This window comes from Kogia breviceps, chromosome 7 (genome assembly GCF_026419965.1).
Source record: "Kogia breviceps isolate mKogBre1 chromosome 7, mKogBre1 haplotype 1, whole genome shotgun sequence".
Classification (NCBI taxonomy): domain Eukaryota; kingdom Metazoa; phylum Chordata; class Mammalia; order Artiodactyla; family Physeteridae; genus Kogia; species Kogia breviceps.
In genome coordinates this window covers 73,468,981-73,488,997 of record NC_081316.1, presented here as the reverse complement: position 1 = coordinate 73,488,997, position 20,017 = coordinate 73,468,981, and the positions used below count along the sequence as shown (strand labels likewise).

General features: G+C 42.1%; 1 protein-coding gene across 7 annotated transcripts in view; it reads left to right on the top strand.

Annotated features, from left to right (window-relative positions):
* TEAD1 (TEA domain transcription factor 1) overlaps positions 1-20,017 on the top strand; it is a 263,768-nt gene that overhangs the window by 108,798 nt on the left and 134,953 nt on the right. The gene's annotated exons all lie outside the window — the stretch shown is intronic.

The following is a 20,017-nucleotide window of genomic DNA, read 5'->3' as shown; positions in this document are numbered from 1 at the left end:
CCTTGTCCTCAGGGATGGGCTATGGGACTTGAGAAATTTGCGTGTCATTTAGAATAAAGGGATGTTGCTCCTTGGACACAGCAGCACTTTATACGGTCCTGGACCTCTGTTCTCTGAACAGAATTTCAGAGTTCTGAACCTTCCTGACTTTCTTCCCCTTTAAATGGAATGTTCCTAGTGAAGAAGGGGAGGGATACGTAGTCATTACCTGTCCCTTTTTGCCAACCACTGTGTGATGTACCTGGTTTGAGGGACCAGTCCTTAATGTCTCTTGTTAAACTTGAGAGAAAGGGTTAGTGACTTGCTGCATGTCACTTATATCTGGAGTTTTGGATAATTCAGTAAAAATATGTCAGTTTTTTGTTGGTGTAGGAGGAAGTTGTTTTCCTTTGTATTAATTAATGTAAATTTAAATTGTTTGAGAGCTGAAGGGCTTGAAAGCATGTCTTTTGTTTCCAGTCTTTGAAAAGAAGAAGAGTCACATGGTCCGACTTACAATTTTTGAACCTTATAAGAGTGTGAAAACAATATGCATTCAGTAGAAACCATACATCAAATTTTGAATTTTGATCTTTTCCCCGGCTGGCGATGGGCGGTATGATACTCTCTCGTGATGCTGGGCAGTGGCAGCAGACACAGCTCCCAGTCAGCCACGCCACTATGAAGGGGAACGACCGATACACTTAACAACCATTCTGCACCCATGCAACCAGTCTGTTTTTCACTTTCAGTGCACTATTCAATCAGTTACATGAGATGCTCAACACTTTTGTAAAGGAGGCTTTGTATTAGGTGATTTTGCCCAACTGTAGGCTAATGTAAGTGTTCTGAGCATGTTTAAGGTAGGCTAGGCTAAGCTATGATGTGTGACCGCTTAGGTGTATTAAATGAATTTTTCGACTTAATGATATTTTCAACTTATGATGGGTTTATCAGGAGATAACTCAATTGTAAGTCAAGGAAGATCTGTGTCAGAACTTTTTCTGCTTTACCTGGCTGAATCAGTCTACTTTTTTTTTTTTTTTAAAGGCCAAACATATTTCACATTTCTTATTAAAGAATGCAAAAGCTCAGGAATATATGCATTTTATTTTTATTTATCTATTTATTTAATTTTATTTTTGTTTGCATTGGGTCTTTGTTGCTGTGTGCGGGCTTTCTCTAGTTGCGGTGAGCGGGGGAGGCTACTCTTCGTTGTAGTGTGCAGCCTTTTCATTGCGGTGGCTTCTCTCGTTGCAGAGCACGGGCTCTAGGCACACAGGCTTCACTAGTTGTGGCATGCGGGCTCAGTAGTTGTGGCTCACGGGCTCTAGAGCTCAGGCTCAGTAGTTGTGGCGCACGGGCTTAGTTGCCCGTGGGATCTTCCTGGACTAGGGCTCTGACCCACGTTCCCTGCACTGACAGGTGGATTCTTAACCACTGCGCCACCAGGGAAGCCGTATATGCATTTTATTTTATAAAATAATTCTTTGGAGAAAAATACTGAGGCTATGAAAGCTTGGCTTTTTGGTCAGTAGGATTATTTTAAATGTCAGCCAAATTTGATTATGAGACTTATAATTTCAAAAGGGGTGGCAAATATTATCTAAATACCTTTTTGACAAGCCTATTGTCTTAGAGATGGCATACTAGTAAATTAGTTTTGATAAGTAATATTATTAAGAAATATTTAAGTTTTCACATATTTCCATAAGATTTATTTGAGAAAATGCAAAAATGAAACAATTTAAAAAATGTATAGTGCAGACATTTCAAATGTGAAAATGGCCAGTTTCTACAGAGTTGTGAAGAATGTATTGAGACTGAGTCAGTATTTAAGCAGACTTTTCCAAGGGACTGTCTGTGCCAGTTTATGTGCTGGGCCCTAAGAATACATAATTGCTGGGGTGAGCACTGTTAAAAAAAAACATGGAATGAAGTGCAGTGTGTGTTAAAACACAGGTATGTATGCTATGTAATTGGAGAAGTGGGTGTTTTTGTTTTGTTTTGCTCTGTTTTTGTTTTGGCTTTGCTGACAGCTTTCTGACCCAGGGATTGAACCCGGGCCCTGGCAGTGAAAGTGCCGAGTCTTAACCACCGAGCTGCCAGGGAATTCCTGAGAAGTGGACATTTTAGATTACACCTTTTCTAGTGACTTTAGCTGTTCTCTTAGGCAGGGACTAAAATTCACTGTAAATCACTTTAATGTGATTGAGATCCCAACCAGGATAAATTGAGATTTTTGCCACCTCACTTTCGAATTACAAGGTAGAAGTGCATTTTAGTGTGTTCTAGCTCTTCATTTTAGAGCTAGAAAGATACAGCAGGTTGACCTTGATTTCTCTAAGCTTTAGTTTCCCCTTTGTGAAATGGGGATAATGAAACCTACCTTGCGAAGTAGTTGTGCCAGTTAAATGAGGCGACTCCCTCCGGTTCTTTAGATGGGTACTGGCACACAGTACGCTCTCGGTGCGTGTTGGCCCATGTCTTTCTTATGGGTACTGCTTTTATTATTTCCTGATGGAGACTGTACAATTTATATTATTTAATGATTTCCAAGGCCACCCAACTTCAAGTTTGGGGTGTGCAGCTAGTATCTCTTGAATGCCTTGAGAGAGGGGGCACAGGCAGGAGAGAGTTTGGCTTAGGAATAGGAGGGAGGTGGGAACCCAGGGTCCTGGTGAATGTGCTATATTACACTTGACATTGCCCTCCAGACTGCTGTTCAGCCAGGTTGATAAGTAGCTTCAACAGACACAAGTCGAGAGGCTCCTGGCTGCTCTTCGACAGTGGGGATACATAGTGAGAGGAGGACGGGAGGCAGGAGGCCCAAGTGTGGTTGAGGTGTGTGCAGCCGGGCTCAGCTGGGCTCGGGGAGGCATTGCCACGAGTTGGGCCTGCCTGGGTCTCCGCCGGTACACACACTCTGCCCCTGTCAGGCAGGGGCTGCAGCCTCCAGCTACTCTGCTGTCTGTTTCGGGCCAGGGCTGTGCAAGCTTCTGCTCTGCTGTTTAAATCCATCATCGCTGGTAACTGCCTCCAGCCTAAGCAGAAGCAGTGTGTATGCGCTACAGGTTTCAGCTCATTACCTCTTCAGGGGTCCTGTCCGGCGTCTGGGTGCAGGCAAGGCTAGCACTGTAGCCCTCTGTGCTAGTCCTGACCCTCCAGAGGCAGTGGCTGAACCTGGGCCTATTGTGGGGCCTCTGATGCCCCTACAGTGCTGCTGCCTCCTACCTGCCCCCGCCTTTCAGTGGACCTCTCTGGAGTTTTGTTTCCTGCCAGCCCTGGGGGAACTGTGATACTCAGGATTGGACATCAAGAAGATATGGACTTGGCCACCCAGGTTAAGTGACCTTGGCTCACTTAAGTCAGTTTACCTCTTGGGATTTGTTTCCTCTATTAATAGGCAGTGAACTTTTTGAGGGCTGTTCACATGTCTTCATCTCCTTGTCTCTTGGTCGTAGTAGGTGCTCAGTAAACAGCAACTTAAATTTGAAAAATGGAGATGATGTTGCCTACATCCCTGAGTTGTGCTGAGGAGCAGAGACAGTTTTTGCAGTTCTCTTCATCTGTGGAAAAGGGGAATTTCCTCAGGTTCTGCTCCTTCTGTATCCCCAATATCAAAGAATCTCAGACACTCAGGATGTAAAAAGAAGCCTATTTGCATGTCTTCATTTATTGATTCAAACTTTTACTGACTTTGCCAATGGATCATAATAGACATCTCTTCAGAGAAGGTACATAAATAATCAAGAAAGCACATGAAAAGATGCTCAACATCATTAGCCATTAGGGAAATGCAAATTAAAGCCACAACGAGGTACCCCTTCACACCTGCTTCTAGGATGACTGCAGTTGAGATGACTAACACTAAGAAGTGTTGTTGAGGATGGGGAACCATTGGAACCCTCATAACCTGCTGGTGGGAGTGTAAAATGGTTCGATCTATGTGGAAAATAGTCTGGCAGTTCCTCAAAATGGCAAATGTAGAGTAATCCCCACTTCTGGGTATCTACCCAAGAGAAGTGAAAGCATATGTCCATACAAAGACTTGTGTGCAAATATTCATAGCAGCATTAACCTTATAGGCTGTATGTGAATGCCTGGTTTCTGTTATGGACTGGGTGTTGGGACATCCTGTGGGAAAGATCTTCCAGAAAGATCTTTCAGAAGTGGCTGCTCTCCTGTTGGGTCTGTCATGTGTGGCTCATGCCTAGGAAATACCTAGCTTTGGCTTTCATCATTTATAACTTTCAGAGAACTGCCTGAGTTTGGTCTGTGATTAAGAACACAAATTCAGAGCATCTTTGCAGGCTTCTGAAGAAACCCTTATCAGCTGAAGGTATCTAGTATCTTCACAGACTTTGGTTTCCCGAATTCCTTGTAATCAGCATGGGACATCTCCTTGTAATCAGCATGGGACGACCCCTTTCTTGTTATGATGTGAGTTGCTCTCAACACTTTGAAGATGGATTCCTGGTCTGATAGGAGATTCTGGCAGTAATGGGATATCTCTGGAAGGCACTGATAAGGGCATTGTCAGTTTCAAGAGTGGGCAGGTCCTCCTTACTGAGGTTTCTTGTGACTGAGATACCCGATCAGCAGGCTTTTTCCTGGCTCCAGCCAGTGATGCCTTACAGTCGGGTTGGGTGTGGGAGTAGAACATCTTAGATACGTCTGTGGAGTTCAGGAGTCAGCTATCTGGCCTGGAGGAGAGGGCCTGTGGATTGATGCTTGGGGCCAATTTAAGCCAGTTCTCTTTTCTTTTCTTTTCTTTTTAACAATAAATTTATTTTTATTTTTGGCTGCATTGGGTCTTTGTTGCTGCGCGCAGGCTAAGTGACGAGCAGGGACTACTCTTCGTTGCGGTCCCCAGGCTTCTCACTGGGTGGCTTCTCTTGTTGCAGAGCACAGGGCTCTAGGTGCTCAGGCTTCAGTAGTTGTGGCACTCAAGCTCAGTAGTTGTGGCTCGCGGACTCTAGGGAGCAGGCTCAGTAGTTGTGGCGCACGGGCTTAGTTGCTCCGCAGCATGTGGGATCTTCCCGGACCAGGGCTCGAACCCGTGTCCCTTGCATTGTCAAGCGGATTCTTAACCACTGTGCCACCAGGGAAGCCCTAAGCCAGTTTTCTAAGCAATTATTTTCTTGCCTTTGAGATATGTTCTTTCTTTAGTAAAATTATAGTGGAATAGGGGGAAATGCTTCCTTAATAGCAGGCCGAATAAAGCTAGATGACTGTCGAGAGACAATAAAAAGCACACAGCAAGCAGCCTCATGTATTTGGAGAACATGGGTGCAATGTTTATTATACACAAAGTAAGTTAAAGTAAAACTTGTGCATGAACCACAATGTGTAATTACAGAAACCTAAAGATAGAGGAATAACAAGATAATAACATTGTTCCACCAAAGGAACAAATGAACTAGACATGGACTCTGATGTTTCTTGAAACTAAGGATGGGTGGGCACTTAGAAGTGCCTTCAATGGGAGATCAAGCTGCAGGGTGATGGACACTGGGCAAGTGCCCAGGACATTCCTCTGTGTTCATGGGGTTACTTCGAGATCACCTCACTGATTAGAAAGTTGCTTGGTGAGTCCAGAAATAGGACAAAAGTGAGTGAGGGTTTTTGAGGGAGTTTTCCATCAAGGTTTGATAGATAAATAGTGCCTCTCTGCTCTGGGGTGTTTTCTCTCTAGTCAGCTGTCACTGACCCCTCAAATGTTTTGTGGAGGCAGTTCTAAGGTTATTATAAGAGTAACCAGAAAAGGAAAGTAAGGGGGAAAATATTTAAGAGTACTTCATAGTACTATGAAGAAAGTTTTGACCTAGACATAAAAATAGAGGCAAATCTGAAAACTTGTTGCTTTCTTCTTTAGTTTGTTTCCTTTGATGTTTATTTTCGTATCCTTGTTATGGTCACTGAAATAGAAATGTAGACTTGTTCTGAGGACCCCCACTGCATCACTCTGTTAGAACAGTGTCGTGGTTTTAGAATAGGCCTGTATATGCAAAGGTTAGCTTATACCTGAGCAACTCTGGGCAGGTTCCCCAGCTTCTCTTTATCTTTAAAGAGGGACAGTTGTATGGAACACATATGGTAGCTGTGATGATTAAATGAGACATATGTAAATCTAGTATAATGCCAGGAACAAGGTAAATGCTAAAATGTTCCGTTATATATACTTAATTATCTTATAATGAAAGTTACAAATGGGAATAATATGTAGTACTTACTCATATTTATTGTTTTCCCCCGATTTTAACATTAGAAATAATTGAAGAATATAAATAAATGAAAATCAAACTCCCATTATTTGGAAATTAATCAATTTAATATTTTGTTATATATTTATTTTATATATTTTTGTTTTAGTTTTTTTTCTACGCCTAAAAACATTTTCTTTTACATAATGGAACACTGGAGTCACAATTTAGATTTTTGCAATATCATTGAAAATCTATAAAGTTACTTTAAAAAATTACCTAGAATTGTAATTGTAGAACCAGTTACCTGTTTTTTGAGCAATTAAAGCAGTTTTTCCCTGCCACAAGTAACTATAGTGAATGCTCTTGAGTAATATACCTGATTATTTCTTTAGGACAATTCCAAGAAGTAGAATATACATGGTTATATGGTAGATTATTTTCTTTAAGAGCTATGGTGATATTGCCAATTACTTGTGTCCACCCTACTAAAAAAGTAATGAGAATGCTCATTTCTCCAGTTCATGATCACTGCTGGGTATTTAGTTTTTAAAATATCTTTGCTATTTTGATAGAAAATGTCCCATTATTAATTCAATTTGTATTTCTGTGGTTACAGGTGAGCTTAAATAATTGTATATGTTTACTATGTATTTGTATTTCTTTCATATATTATCTATTTAGTATTTTCCTCTATTTTTCCCTTAGAGTATTGTCTTTCTTATTATTTGTAGGATGTTGACCCTTTTGAAGTAAGTTACAGATATATTGAGTTTGGCATTTCACTCCTTTTTCTTTTTTTCAGGCATTTTTAGATACTCCCCGACATGGTGATGTTAAGACTTTGTTAGGAAAAAGGCATGCAGGATGTGGAACATGAACCTAAAAGACCTATCCCAATGACTCCCTTATTGTTAAGCCCTGGGATAGTCTGTGATGCGGCAGGCCAGGTGGGAATCTTGCTGAGGGCCTGACATCTAGAGCTCATGTTCTCATTGTGACCTCACTGCAGCTCTTCAGAAGCTGCTCCTCACTGGGGAAGTCAGGACAACGGGGTATTCTTTGAGGGTGTCCCAGGTATATCTTCAATACTTTGATTTGAAGAATCGGTATTGGATCACTACAGAGGATAGTGGAAGCAGACTTTTCATTCTTAGGGTGCTGGAGTGAAATGGCCATGACCTTTGGTCTACCCTAACCTCTCTTAAATTTTGTTCACTTGGCCAAATCTGTCAGGAAACAGCTGTGGGACGGTGGGAAGGGCTTGGAACCAGCAGTTCAAATCCTACCTCTTCTATTAATCAGCTGTGTGACCCTGCAAAGATGATGTAATGTCATTAGTCTCAGTTTCCTGGGCTTGCTGTGTTGGTAAAGTGAGTAACATATGTGATCCGTTTGGCAAGGCCTAAGCACCCGGTAAATGCTTGTCAATTATTTTTTTTCTTCCCGCCAGACGTGCGCTTCTTCAGGCCTGATCTCCGCCACATCCAGCTCTATAACCTCATGCATGTAGTAGTCACTGTGTGATTATCTGATGGCTGAATGAATGAGGCCAAGGGCAGCAACTTACATAGGAGCAAGTGTGCTCTGAAAAGTGATAATTGACTTTAACACAGTCTCTGTATGTTACTCTTATATACGTATAACAGTTTTAAAAAAATACACCTCATGGTGCGGATGATTTTTGGGTAAGCAGGTTCACTGATTTATACGTGTCCTATGTAAATTGGCACCTGGAATCCTCACTTTGGGACTCATGACAGCCCCTCTTGGGGTTAGGGCCAAGGCTGATGCGAGGCGCTGATTGTTCCTCTCCGGGAGGTCCCTCAAACCTTGACTTTCCCCCTGTGTGGCCCACAGGCTGCCTGTCAGAACTTCCAGGTCCAAAATGGGCCCCCAGGACCCGGCCGGGCCTGTAACTGTTTGCACTCATGGCAGAGCAGAGCTGCTCCTACGACCCACTGGGAGCAGCTGAGTGGGTACGCAGACACACAATGGGCCCCGTTGCCTGCCGTGGCTGCCACCTCAAACACCCTCCGAGAGGCTAGGTGCCGGAGCACGTCTCCCAGCAGTTACTTTTCCTTGAAAGGGGATGCTTATCACCTGGTGCTTTTCCCTAATATGTCTAACAAGGAAAGGAAATTTGTCCTCCACTGATCAGCAGGGCCCTCACCATCCCCTATAGCAGATTCAGGCTTGCAGCAGCCCCGCCAAGGGAGGTGTCAGCGCCTCATTTTATCAGTTTGCTAGGGCTGCTGTAGCAAAGGACTACAAACTGGGTGGCTTAAAACCACAGAAATGTATTGCTTCCCAGTTGGGAGGCTAGAAGTATGAAATCAAGGTGTCGGCGTGGCCAAGCTGTCTTGAGGCTTTAGGGGAGAATCTGTTCCATGCCTTCCTCTAAGCTTCTGGTGTTGCCAACAGCCCTTGGCTTTCCTTGTCTTGCAGCTGCATTTCTCCAGTCTTTGCCTCTGCTGTCACATAATGTTTGGTCCCCATGTATCTTTGCAGTACCTTCTTGTAAGGACACCCATCATATTGCCTTCAGGGCTCACCCTACTCCAGGATGTCATCAACTAACTTAGCTAATTACATCTGTAATGATTCTGTTTCCAAATAAGGTCAAATTCTGAGGTACTGAGGGTTACGACTTGAGCATATCTTTTTTTTGCGGGGTGGCACAATTCAATCCTTAACACTCATGTGGTATACAAGGGTGCAGGTTTAAAGAGGATTAGTAATTTGGCCATGGTTGTGATTCCAGAGTGTTGGGGCCAGGATTGTAACCCAGGTCAGTCTGACCCCAAAGTCAGTTAATTCTCTTTCCACTAACCTTTGTTGTATCAGAATCACTTGGAGAGCTAATAAAAAACACGGAGGCCTAGGCTCTACAGCCTTGCTTCCCCAGCTGTGATCCATGGACTTGGGGGCACCCCATCACCTGGGAGCTCATTGGAAGTGCAGGTTGGTGAAGTTCCTGCCTCGGGTAGCGCACTGCCTCTGCACCCTAACTGTGTATTAGAATTACTTGAGAAACTTTGAAACAAAGAAAAACAATGACAGCAGCCTCACCCCAAGCCAGCTGAATCAGATCTCTGATGAGGTGGCCAGCGTTGTTTTTCTCAAAAGCTGTGCCCACCATTCTGATTCACTGCCAGAGTCTAGAACGACTGGGGGCCCGGAGGTGCTCGTTTTGGGGAGAGTGTGGAGACTCTTCAATGCTAAGGCTGAGAATTCTGTCTGCTTGGGATTGCCTTTTTATTTCCATAGTAGTACAGAAAGTGTGGGAAAAATGGTATTTCAGGGGGAGGACAGAATATCTGAGCAAGGAAGATCACACTGCACTTCTCTTCTGACTTTACCTCGTACAAATACTCACTGAAGGTGGCAACTTGTGTATCGAGACTGGGACCTTGGGGGAGCATGAAAGGTGGTATGGAGATGGCACACAGCAGACCCTCGGTGTTTATTGAATTAAATTGGGGGAAAAATACGCAGCATGGTTTGTCTCACTGAATTTTGTCATTTATAGAGAAACCCTTGTATTACCTTGGGGTATAAGGAAATGTTGTCATTGGGAGTTTTGTCTTCTTCAGGGTCTGGGATTTGATATCTTGTCTTCACTCACCTACTGCAAGTCACTGCCCTGCACGTAGTAGGAAGTTGATCCCTCAAGGTCAAATAAACACACGAAGAGAAATGAAACCTGTGATGAGTATATTTAAGTGTGTAAACCAAGAATGCCTTATGGTATGTATGCCAAACGTGTATAACGTTCTCATCTGTAATTACCAATTTAAAAACACCTTGTATTTACAGTTGAGTTTGGCACCAAATCAGCGCTGGTTTCTCTTTCTTTGGTACAAATGTTGTAAAACCCTGAATGCTCTGTTTCTGTGGAAGGAACATGACCCTCTGTGGAGGTGATGATTACTGTTGGATGTCTCCAGGCAGTGCTGTCCCACTTAGGAGAGGCAAGCACGGGTAGTGGCGATCTAGGCTCAGTCGGTGAATGGGTTTCGTTTTTCTCTTCTCCTCCCCTGACCTCCCCACTCAATAAAGAAGAAAAATCTGGCATTCTGCTTGCTGGTACCATGTTGAAATAGAATGATTGCAGTGTTTCATATCTGTCCATCCATCCACTCAGGTCACGTTTGAGGTGTCATACTAGTCCTCCCTCATCTGCAGGGGAGTTAAAATCTGAATGAATAAGTGTCATGGAAAAGAGAGGAATACAAATTTATCTTCTGTTTGTTTCCTTGTTTATTTATTTACCTACCTACCTACTTAGCTATCAGATTAGAAATGTTCCAGGCATTAATCTAAGTGCTTTGCAAATATGAACTCGTTTAAATTTCCTAACAACCCCATGACATGGATACTCTCATTATCCTCATTTCATAGATAAGGAGTCTGGGCACAGAGTGATTTAAGGGGCCCATTAACAATCACACACCTAGTTCAGGGCTATTATTTTTAACAAGACTTTAGCAATTACTATTTTTCATATTCCTTGACCTCCAACAATTATTCAGGTGACTAAATATCTGTTATTCCCAATCAGATGTCTAGTTCTTTGGCTTTTATCCCCGTAAGTCATTCTGGCTCCTTTTAATGGTCATAGCTGTACTCGTGTTTCTCTCTAAGATTGACCACAGCTGTGTGTTTGGCGTGTGTATCCGCATTTTAACACCTACTGAAAAAAAATCTCCTCCAGAGCTTTACAGTTTATAAGTGCTTTTTCAGATGTTATCTCCTTTAGTCCAGCAACCCTGGTAAGAAGAGTTATTATTAATTTCCATTTAGCAAATGAAGTAAGTGGCTTAGAGAGGTTAAGAGACTGGCCTGTGGCCTTAACATGATTAGTACATTGGAATTTGAACCCAAGTCCTCTTAATCCTTTGCTTTTCCCATACTAATAGGCTGCTCATAGCTTGGAAGGTTCTATAGTCTCTGTTTTTCTTGACATGCTTTGCTTTTAAAACCTGGATCAGCAGTAATGTTTTTTTAATTCATATTCCAGGTCTGTATGGTCGAAGGTGAAAGTAGGGGGATTGAGAATGCAGTCTTTCTGAAAGAGGGGAGATGATCAGATACCACAAGGAATTTTTTTTTTCTTTGATAACTAAAGATTGAAAGTTTTGCAAGATTTTCCTTGATATTTTTGGACTCCGGCACCCCAAGGGAATATATGTGCATAATGCTAATAATTAAATACAGTTTCCACTATGGGAGTGTTCTCACTTCTACCTGCACAGGCCTACAAAGCTGGGTGAGAGGGGCTTTTAAGGAGAGATTTGAGGCTGGAGAACCCATTTGTTATGTAAATACCCAGGTTTGAAGACGACTACTTGCTCTTCTAGTGCTAAATAGTCCCCTCTAGGAAAGATCCCGCAGTCACCCCAGTGCAGAATGAACGAGTCAGAGCTCTGGGTTCCAAATGCAGTTCCGCTGCTTAGCTCTGTGATCTTGTCTAAATCATCCACATGCGCTAGACCGCAGTTCAGTTGAGTGTGGCAAGCTTCTGTGGAGCAGCTCTGTGCCAGGCACTGTGGTAGGTGCTCCAGATAGAAATGTAAATTAGATAAGGTCTCTGCTCTTGGAGAGCTCTCAGACCATTGGAGGAGACTGCCAGGAGTCATGGTGATGGTCCTGTTGTTCTTGAGATAGAACAACAGATAGAGCTAGGCCCCAGGGGCTGAGGGGAGTCAATTAGCCACACTGTAGAGCTGGGTGTGTATCAGGGAATGTTCCCTAGTGTGCTGGTTAGACAGCAGCCATCCTCCTCTCCCACCTCCATTTCCCTAGCAGTAGCCCCCTTAAGCAGAGTACATGTCCCTGTCCTCTGCTTAATATGGGGACATCAGTGGGTGTGATGAAAGTGAATGGTTGCACAAGAAGGAAGAAGAGCCGAGCCGCAGGAGTCACAGTCTCTTTCTCCGGGGATACTGTGGTCAGGCATTTGATCTCCCATTGCCCCTATCTGTGTCCCCAGGACCACGTGCATTTCCTAGCACAGGGCTTACCTGTGCTAATCCTGTGTAGATGTCTGTATCCTGCACTGGCCTAAGAATGCCTCTCAAATGGAGTCGGTTACATCTTTGTGTTCTAAGCATCAGCATGGTACCTGGTACAAAGATGGTGGCTGGTAAATTCTGTTGAGTGTGTGGATGGATGGATGAATGGATGGTGGATGGGGATTGCTGGATGTCCAGCCTGGAAGGAACAGAGGCAAGAGAGACTGAAATGAGAAGAGGTGAGATGCTGTTGGGCAGTGACTGATAAAATTTAGCCCAAGCAGGGAGGGAATTGGGCTGGAAGCCTTATGAAAAAGCTGTCATCTGCAAAACAAGAATTTAACTCCTTGGTTTCATAAGAAAGGACAGTTTATCTCAGATATGGGCTGGATTTGACAAGTATGCTGAATACCTGCAGTTTGTACTGTAGTGAAAACTTCTCCAGTTCTGGCTGATGATTGGTGTGGATGGTATACTGTGGAGAGAAGAGGGTTCTTGGTGGGTGGAAAGGGTCCCAGCTCAGCCTACAAGTCCTCTCCTTTTCTCTTTTCATGAGTTTGGCTGTGGAGGTAGAAACTAGGGCCTTCAGTTTTGTCCCGTTTTTAAGAAAAGTAGAAAATCAGCGGAGGCTATAATTAATATCCACAGTGTCTTGAGTACCTGCCATAGGCAACGGACTGGAGTAAACACTTTCACTGAATTCTTGCAGTAACTTTCTGAGAGGTATTAGTGTCCTTATTTTGCAGACGTGTAATCGGATGCTCACAGACGTTCGTATTAAACAGCTAGTAGAGTTGCAGCCTTGCTTCGAGCCCAGGCCTGTTTGCTTCCAAAGCTTATGCTCTTAAATGGATTTCAGTGCTGCCTGATCACTGGATTTTCCTGAAAATATTTATGTGCATTATCACTGCAGAGTCCAGCTGAGAGTCTGATTGTTATTTCATTCAGAATCATAACATACTTTAATCCAGAGTCTGTCTCAAATCATGAAGGTAGGTGGCTCACAGGCTATATTGATCAGTGCTTCTCACGAGTTAAAAAAGTTGATTTTGTTCTGGAGAAGAGGAATGGATCAGAGCAGAGCTTGGTTGAGTTTGGCATTTACGTAATGTGGCTATATTTAGTGTAAGCAGAAATTAGGCAGAGGGCTGAAACAGGCCCTCTTGGGTTGCCTTGGAGTGAGTAGAGGTAGTTACGCCAAACTCTCTTCCCATTTCGCACTTCAGTTTAACTATTCGTGAACGGAACATAGATCTTTGGTTTTCACTGGTTGTAGCTCAAAGGTCAGCCCTTCAGACGGATTGTTTCAGTCTCAGGGCACCAATTTTAACCTCTGAAGGTGAGACCACGTTCCAGGCAACTGGTCAGCATGGGATGGTGTTGGAGGAGAAAATCCATCAGTGATAAGTAAGATTACAATTAAGGGGGTTTTTTTGTTATTATTTATTGAGTGCCCACAAGGTGTGGGGCTTAGAAATATGGAGTGATCATTGTTTGTTTTTGAGAAATATCCAGTCACTTTTACCCCATGAGGAAGATAGCCCCGAAGTAGGGGAGATGTATCTATTCACCTTTGAATTTATGAGTTTTATTTTGTTTTCTCTAATAAAGCATGTCAAGTAAAATATATCACTTAAGTCAGTTATATTTCTCCCCCCGACCCTTCATTCGGATAGTTCAGTTTTGTCTCCCGGTGGGGAGGAAGATAGTATTTGTGGAAGTGCCTGGCACCCGTGGGTGCCGGTGAATCTTCATTCCCCTGTGCAGCAGTTTGCTTCCCCCAGAGGTACTGGTGGCCAGGTGCCATGCAACCAGGGCGGGGTGAAGAAGATGCACTCTTGTCATTTCCTCGGGCATGTGGTAAACCCAGCCGGCTCTCAGGTATTCCAGATATGAGTGGTGTGCCTATGGCGGAGGCCTGGGAGCATTGCTCATGCAGAGATACAGAGGCCTGCCTGCCCGGAGCCCTTTGTTCTCCTGGTTGAAAGCAGTTAATTAGCAACTGTCTCCATAGCAACTACCTCATAGTCCAAAAACATTGTCTAGTTTTTCAGTTTAGCTTATCACACTGTTTACCTGAAGGGCTTTTCACTGCTCTGAGTCTCATTTGAGTTGGCGGCATGCCTGTCGGGGAAGTGAATTGTCAAGATAGAAAAAACACCATGGTAGCGAGAAGCTGGGGAGCGTTCTCCCTCACAGGACCAACCTGGGCTCTGGATTCTGCGAAAACAAAAGTTGCAAGGGCCTAACGTTTTCACCTATATATTTTTTGTTGGCCTGAAAACTGCCGTTCTCTCCACCAGGCTCCAAATTGTGAGGATTTTTTTCCTCTCTTTCCCTGAGAGGCTTTCTAAGCTCTTTAATATTCCCTGTTTATAGTACATTTCCATTATTAGTCATTTTGAAACCTCGGGTGTTCTCTGCCTCTGTACATTCAAGGAAATTTCACTTCCCTGAGGGTCTTGGCATTTTTGAAGGCGCTCGGCTGAGGGATTATGAGTCTGCATGTGAATCAGTGCGGCTTTGTTTTTAGTTATAATCAGAAAGGTTTCTCCTTCTTACCTGTGGCTTAGGTGGTTAAGTTGATCTTGTGTGAGAGAAAGATGTCTTTAGGTGCTTTGTTGGTAAATAGGAAGGGGAACTATGGCTTTTCATAAGCCATGCAACAAAGATAATAATTTTCCTGGCTTTTGGTGATTGAGTGCCAACTGTGTGTGCCTTCATGCTGGGATTTTTAGCTTTAGGGAAAGGGGAGATGGGAGGTGAAGAGGAAAGAAGGTTGCGTTTCCCGAGTGCCTACCATGTCCCAGTCACTGAACTGGGTCTTTCACAGAGTGGGGTCTCCTGGAGCCCTCCCAGCAACCCTGCAGACTAGGCTCTATTATCCTTATTTTAAGGGCGGGAAGTTGGTGTTCTAAGGAGTCGCCACCTACCCAGGACTGTAGGCCAGGTCTGTTGGTGTAAAAGGCACATGCTCTTGCCCTCCTGCCAGGCAGCATGATGGGTGGAGGGCCTTCTGTGGGATTTGGTGGTGGGGTTTTGCCCATCCCTGGTGAAGGGCAAAGTGAGGAGGTTTGTAGCAATGCTCTGGAGACTTTGGCTCGAGGGGGTGGTTAAACTTTGGAGGTATACATGTGTCATTAAATCCCTAAGTTATGTCCAGGAAAATCACGAAGCCCATCTGTTTTGTGAGGTTTCTTGGGGTACAGTGATAAAGTATTCAAATTTAATTTTTAGGCACATGTACCAGAGCTTAATATACCTAAGTTAATGTTGTTCTTTTCAAAGTTTTAACCTGGAAAGACTATGCTTTATGATGTTTCCATTCTTCAGACCTTAAAGGGACCTCTGTGGGGGAAAGTGCTTGCCAAGCTTGTGACATACGGCTTTTAAAAAATTAATTAATTAATTGATTGCTTTTTGGCTGAGTAGATGGTAAACATGTGACTTGGCAGTACTACCTGAGTTTTGTTGACTGTGAGATTACAGCACGTTTATAATCATGGCTTCTGCAGAAACGAGTGTCATCTCAGGCTCTGTTGATGAAGAGAGGAGGATGATGACCATATTAGGTCATACTTGGAGTTGGATGTTCTGTTTTCTTCCTGTTTTCCCCCCTCCCCTCTCTCCCTCCTATATACTCTGTGCCGGGTACCCTTCTGTGTGTTGAGGGTCCAAGTGTGGACAGGAGAAAGCCCCCATTAAAGAGAATGTGGACATTGTGGAGCTTGTTCAGAGGTGAACAACCCAGATAATAAAGAGAGCAAGAAACCATGTGCTACACAAAATCATTGAAGGGACTGAGGGATATTTGGCCCAGCTTCGAAAAGGTTCCACAAAGACATGGGAGTTATTTTAAAATAAGTGTAAGATGCTCATCAGTTAGGAGGAAGCACTTTAGTCCTGTAGGACCTAGTTATGGTGGAAGCAGTCAAATGTTGGCCCAATTATAGAAAGATTCTTTTCTTTTTTTTTAACTTTTGAATTTTATTTATTTTTTTTATACAGCAGGTTCTTATTAGTTATCCATTTTATACATATTAATATATATATCAATCCCAGTCTCGCAATTCATCACACCACCCCCCTGCTCTCCCGCCATGTTCCCCCCTTGGTGTCCATACATTTGTTCTCTACATCTGTGTCTCTATTTCTGCTGTGCAAACCGGTTCATCTGTACCATTTTTCTAGGTTCTACGTATATGTGTTAGTATACAATATTTGTTTTTCTCTTTCTGACTTACTTCACTCTGTATGACAGTCTCTAGATGCATCCACATCTCTACAAATAACCCAATTTCCTTCCACTTTATGGCTGAGTAATAATCCGTTGTATATATGTACCACAACTTCTTCATCCATTTGTCTGTCAATGGGAATTTAGGTTGCTTCCATGACCTGGCTATTGTAAATGGTGCTGCATTGAACATTGGGGTGCATGTGTCTTTTTGAATTATAGTTTTCTCTCGGTATATGCCCAGTAGTGGGATTGCTGCGTCATATGGTAATTCTATTTTTAGTTTTTAAAGGAACCTCCACACTGTTGTCCATAATGGCTATATCAATTTACATTCCCACCAACAGTGCAAGAGGGTTCCCTTTTCTCCATACCCTCTCCAGCATTTGTTGTTTGTAGATTTTCTGATGATGCCCATTCTAACTGGTGTGAGGTGATACCTCATTGTAGGTTTGATTTGCATTTCTCTGATAATTAGTGATGTTTGAATTTTGTATCCTGCAACTTTACCAAATTCATTGATTAGCTCTAGTAGTTTTCTGGTGCCATCTTTAGGATTCTCTATGTATAGTATCATGTCATCTGCAGACAGTGACAGTTTTACTTCTTCTTTTCCAATTTGTATTCCTTTTATTTTTTTTTCTTCTCTGATTGCCATGGCTAGGACTTCCAAAACTATGTTGAATAATAGTGGTGAGAGTGGACATCCTTGTCCTGTTCCTGATATTAGAGGAAATGCTTTCAGTTTTTCACCATTGAGAATGATGTTTGCTGTCAGTTTGTCATTTATGGCCTTTATTGTGTTGAGGTAGGCTTCCTCTGTGCCCACTTTCTGGAGAGTTTTTATAAATGGGTGTTGAATTTTGTCAAAAGCTTTTTCTGCATCTATTGAGATGATCATATGGTTTTTATTCTGCAATTTGTTAATATGGTATATCACACTGATTTGCATATATTGAAGAATCCTTGCATCCCTGGGATAAATCCCACTTGATCATGGTGTATGATCCTTTTAATGTGCTGTTGGATTCTGTTTGCTGTATTTTTTGGAGGATTTTTGCATCTGTGTTCATCAGTGATACTGGTCTGTAATTTTCTTTTTCTGTAGTATCTTTGTCTGGTTTTGGTAGCAGGGTGATGGTGTACTCATAGAGTAAGTTTGGGAGTGTTCCTTCCTCTGCAGTTTTTTGGAAGAGTTTGAGAAGGATGGGTATTAGCTCTTCTCTAAATGTTTGACAGAATTCACCTGTGAAGCCATCTGGTCCTGGACTTTTGTTTGTTGGAAGATTTTTAATCACAGTTTCAATTTCATTACTTGTGATTGGTCTGTTCATATTTTCTTTTTTGTTTGTTTGTTTTGTTTTTGATATTTGCTATTTCTTCCTGGTTCAGTCTTGGAAGGTTATACCTTTCTAAGAATTTGTCTGTTTCTTCCAGGTTGTCCATTTTATTGGCATAGGCTTGCTTGTAGTAGTCTCTTAGGATGCTTTGTATTTCTGTGGTGTCTGTTGTAACTTCTCCTGTTTCATTTCTAATTTTATTGATTTGAGTCATCTCCTTTTTCTTGCTGAGTCTGGCTAATGGTTTATCAATTTTATTTATCTTCTCAAAGAACCAGCTTTTAGTTTTATTGATCTTTGCTATTGTTTTCTTTGTTTCTATGTCATTTATTTCTGCTCTGATCTTTATGATTTCTTTTCTTCTGCTAACTTTGGGTTTTGTTTGCTCTTCTTTCTCTAGTTCCTTTAGATGTAAGTTTAGATTGTTTATTTGAAATTTTTCTTGTTTCTTGAGGTAGGCTTGTATAGCTATAAACTGTCCTCATAGAACTGCTTTTGCCGCATCCCATAGGTTTTGGATCGTCATGTTTTCGTTGTCATTTGTCTCTAGATATTTTTTGAATTCCTCTTTGATTTCTTCAGTGATCTCTTGGTTATTTAGTAACATATTGTTTAGCCTCCATGTGTTTGTGTTTTTTACGTTTTTTTCCTGTAATTGATTTCTAATCTCATAGTGTTGTTGTCAGAAAAGATGCTTGATATAATATCAGTTTTCTTAAATTTACTGAAGCTTGATTTGTGACCCAAGATGTGATCTGTCCTGGAGAATGTTCTGTGTACACTTGGGAAGAAAGTGTAATCTGCTGTCCTTGGATGGAATGTCCTATAAAATATCCATTAAATCTATCTGGTCTGTTGTGCCATTTAAAGCTTGTGTTTCCTTATTAATTTTCTGTTTGAATGATCTGTGCATTGGTGTAAGTGAGGTGTTAAAGTCCCCCACTATCACTGTGTTACTGTCGATTTCCTCTTTTATAGCTGTTTGCAGTTGCCTTATATATTGAGGTGCTCCTATGTTGGGTGCATATGTATTTATAATTGTTATATTTTCTTTTTGGATTGATCCCTTCGTCATTATGTAGTGTCCTTCCTTGTCTCTTGTAACATTCTTTATTTTAATGTCTATTTTATCTGATATGAATATTGCTACTCCAGGTTTCTTTTGATTTCCATTTGCATGGAATATCTTTTTCCATCTGCTCACTTTCAGTCTTTTTGTGTCCCTAGGTCTGAAGTGGGTCTCTTGTAGACAGCATATATATGGGTCTTGTCTTTGTATCCATTCAGTGAGCCTGTATCTTTTGGTTCAAGCATTTAATCCATTCACGTTTAACGTAATTTTCAAAATGTATGTTCCTCTTACCATTTTCTTAATTGGGTTTGTTTTTGTAGGTCCTTTTCTTCTTTTGTGTTTCCCACTTAGAGGAGTTCCTTTAGCGTTTGTTGTAGAGCTGATTTGGTGGTGCTGAATTCTCTTAGCTTTTGCTTGTCTGTAAAGCTTTTGATTTCTCCATCGAATCTGAATGAGATCCTTGCTGGGTAGAGTAATCTTGATTGTAGGTTCTTCCCTTTCATCACTTTAAATATATAATGCCACTCCCTTCTGGCTTGTAGAGTTTCTGCTGAGAAGTCAGCTGTTAACCTTATGGAAGTTCCCTTGTATGTTGTTTGTCATTTTTCCCTCGTTGCTTTCAATAATTCTTCTGTGTCTTTAATTTTTGTCAGTTTGATTACTGTGTGTCTTGGCGTGTTTCTCCTTGGGTTTATCCTGCCTGGGACTCTGCACTTGCTGGACTTGGGTGGCTATTTCCTTTCCCATGTTAGGGAAGTTTTTGACTATAATCTCTTCAAATATTTTCTTGGGTCCTTTCTCTCTCTCCTCCTTCTGGGAGCACTATCGTGCGAATGTTGTTGCATTTAATGTTGTCCCAGAGGTCTCTTAGGCTGTCTTCATTTCTTTTCATTCGTTTTTTCTTTATTCTGTTTTGTGGCAGTGAATTCCACCATTCTGTCTTCCGGGTCACTTATCCGTTCTTCTGCCTCAGTTATTCTGCTGTTGATTCCTTCTAGTGTATTTTTCATTTCTGTAATTGTATAGTTCATCTCTGTTTGTTTCTTCTTTAATTCTTCTAGGTGTTTGTTCTTTAATTTTTCTATGTCTTTGTTAAACATTTCTTGCATCTTCTGGATCTTTGCCTCCATTCTTTTTCCAAGGTCCTGTATCATCTTCACTGTCAT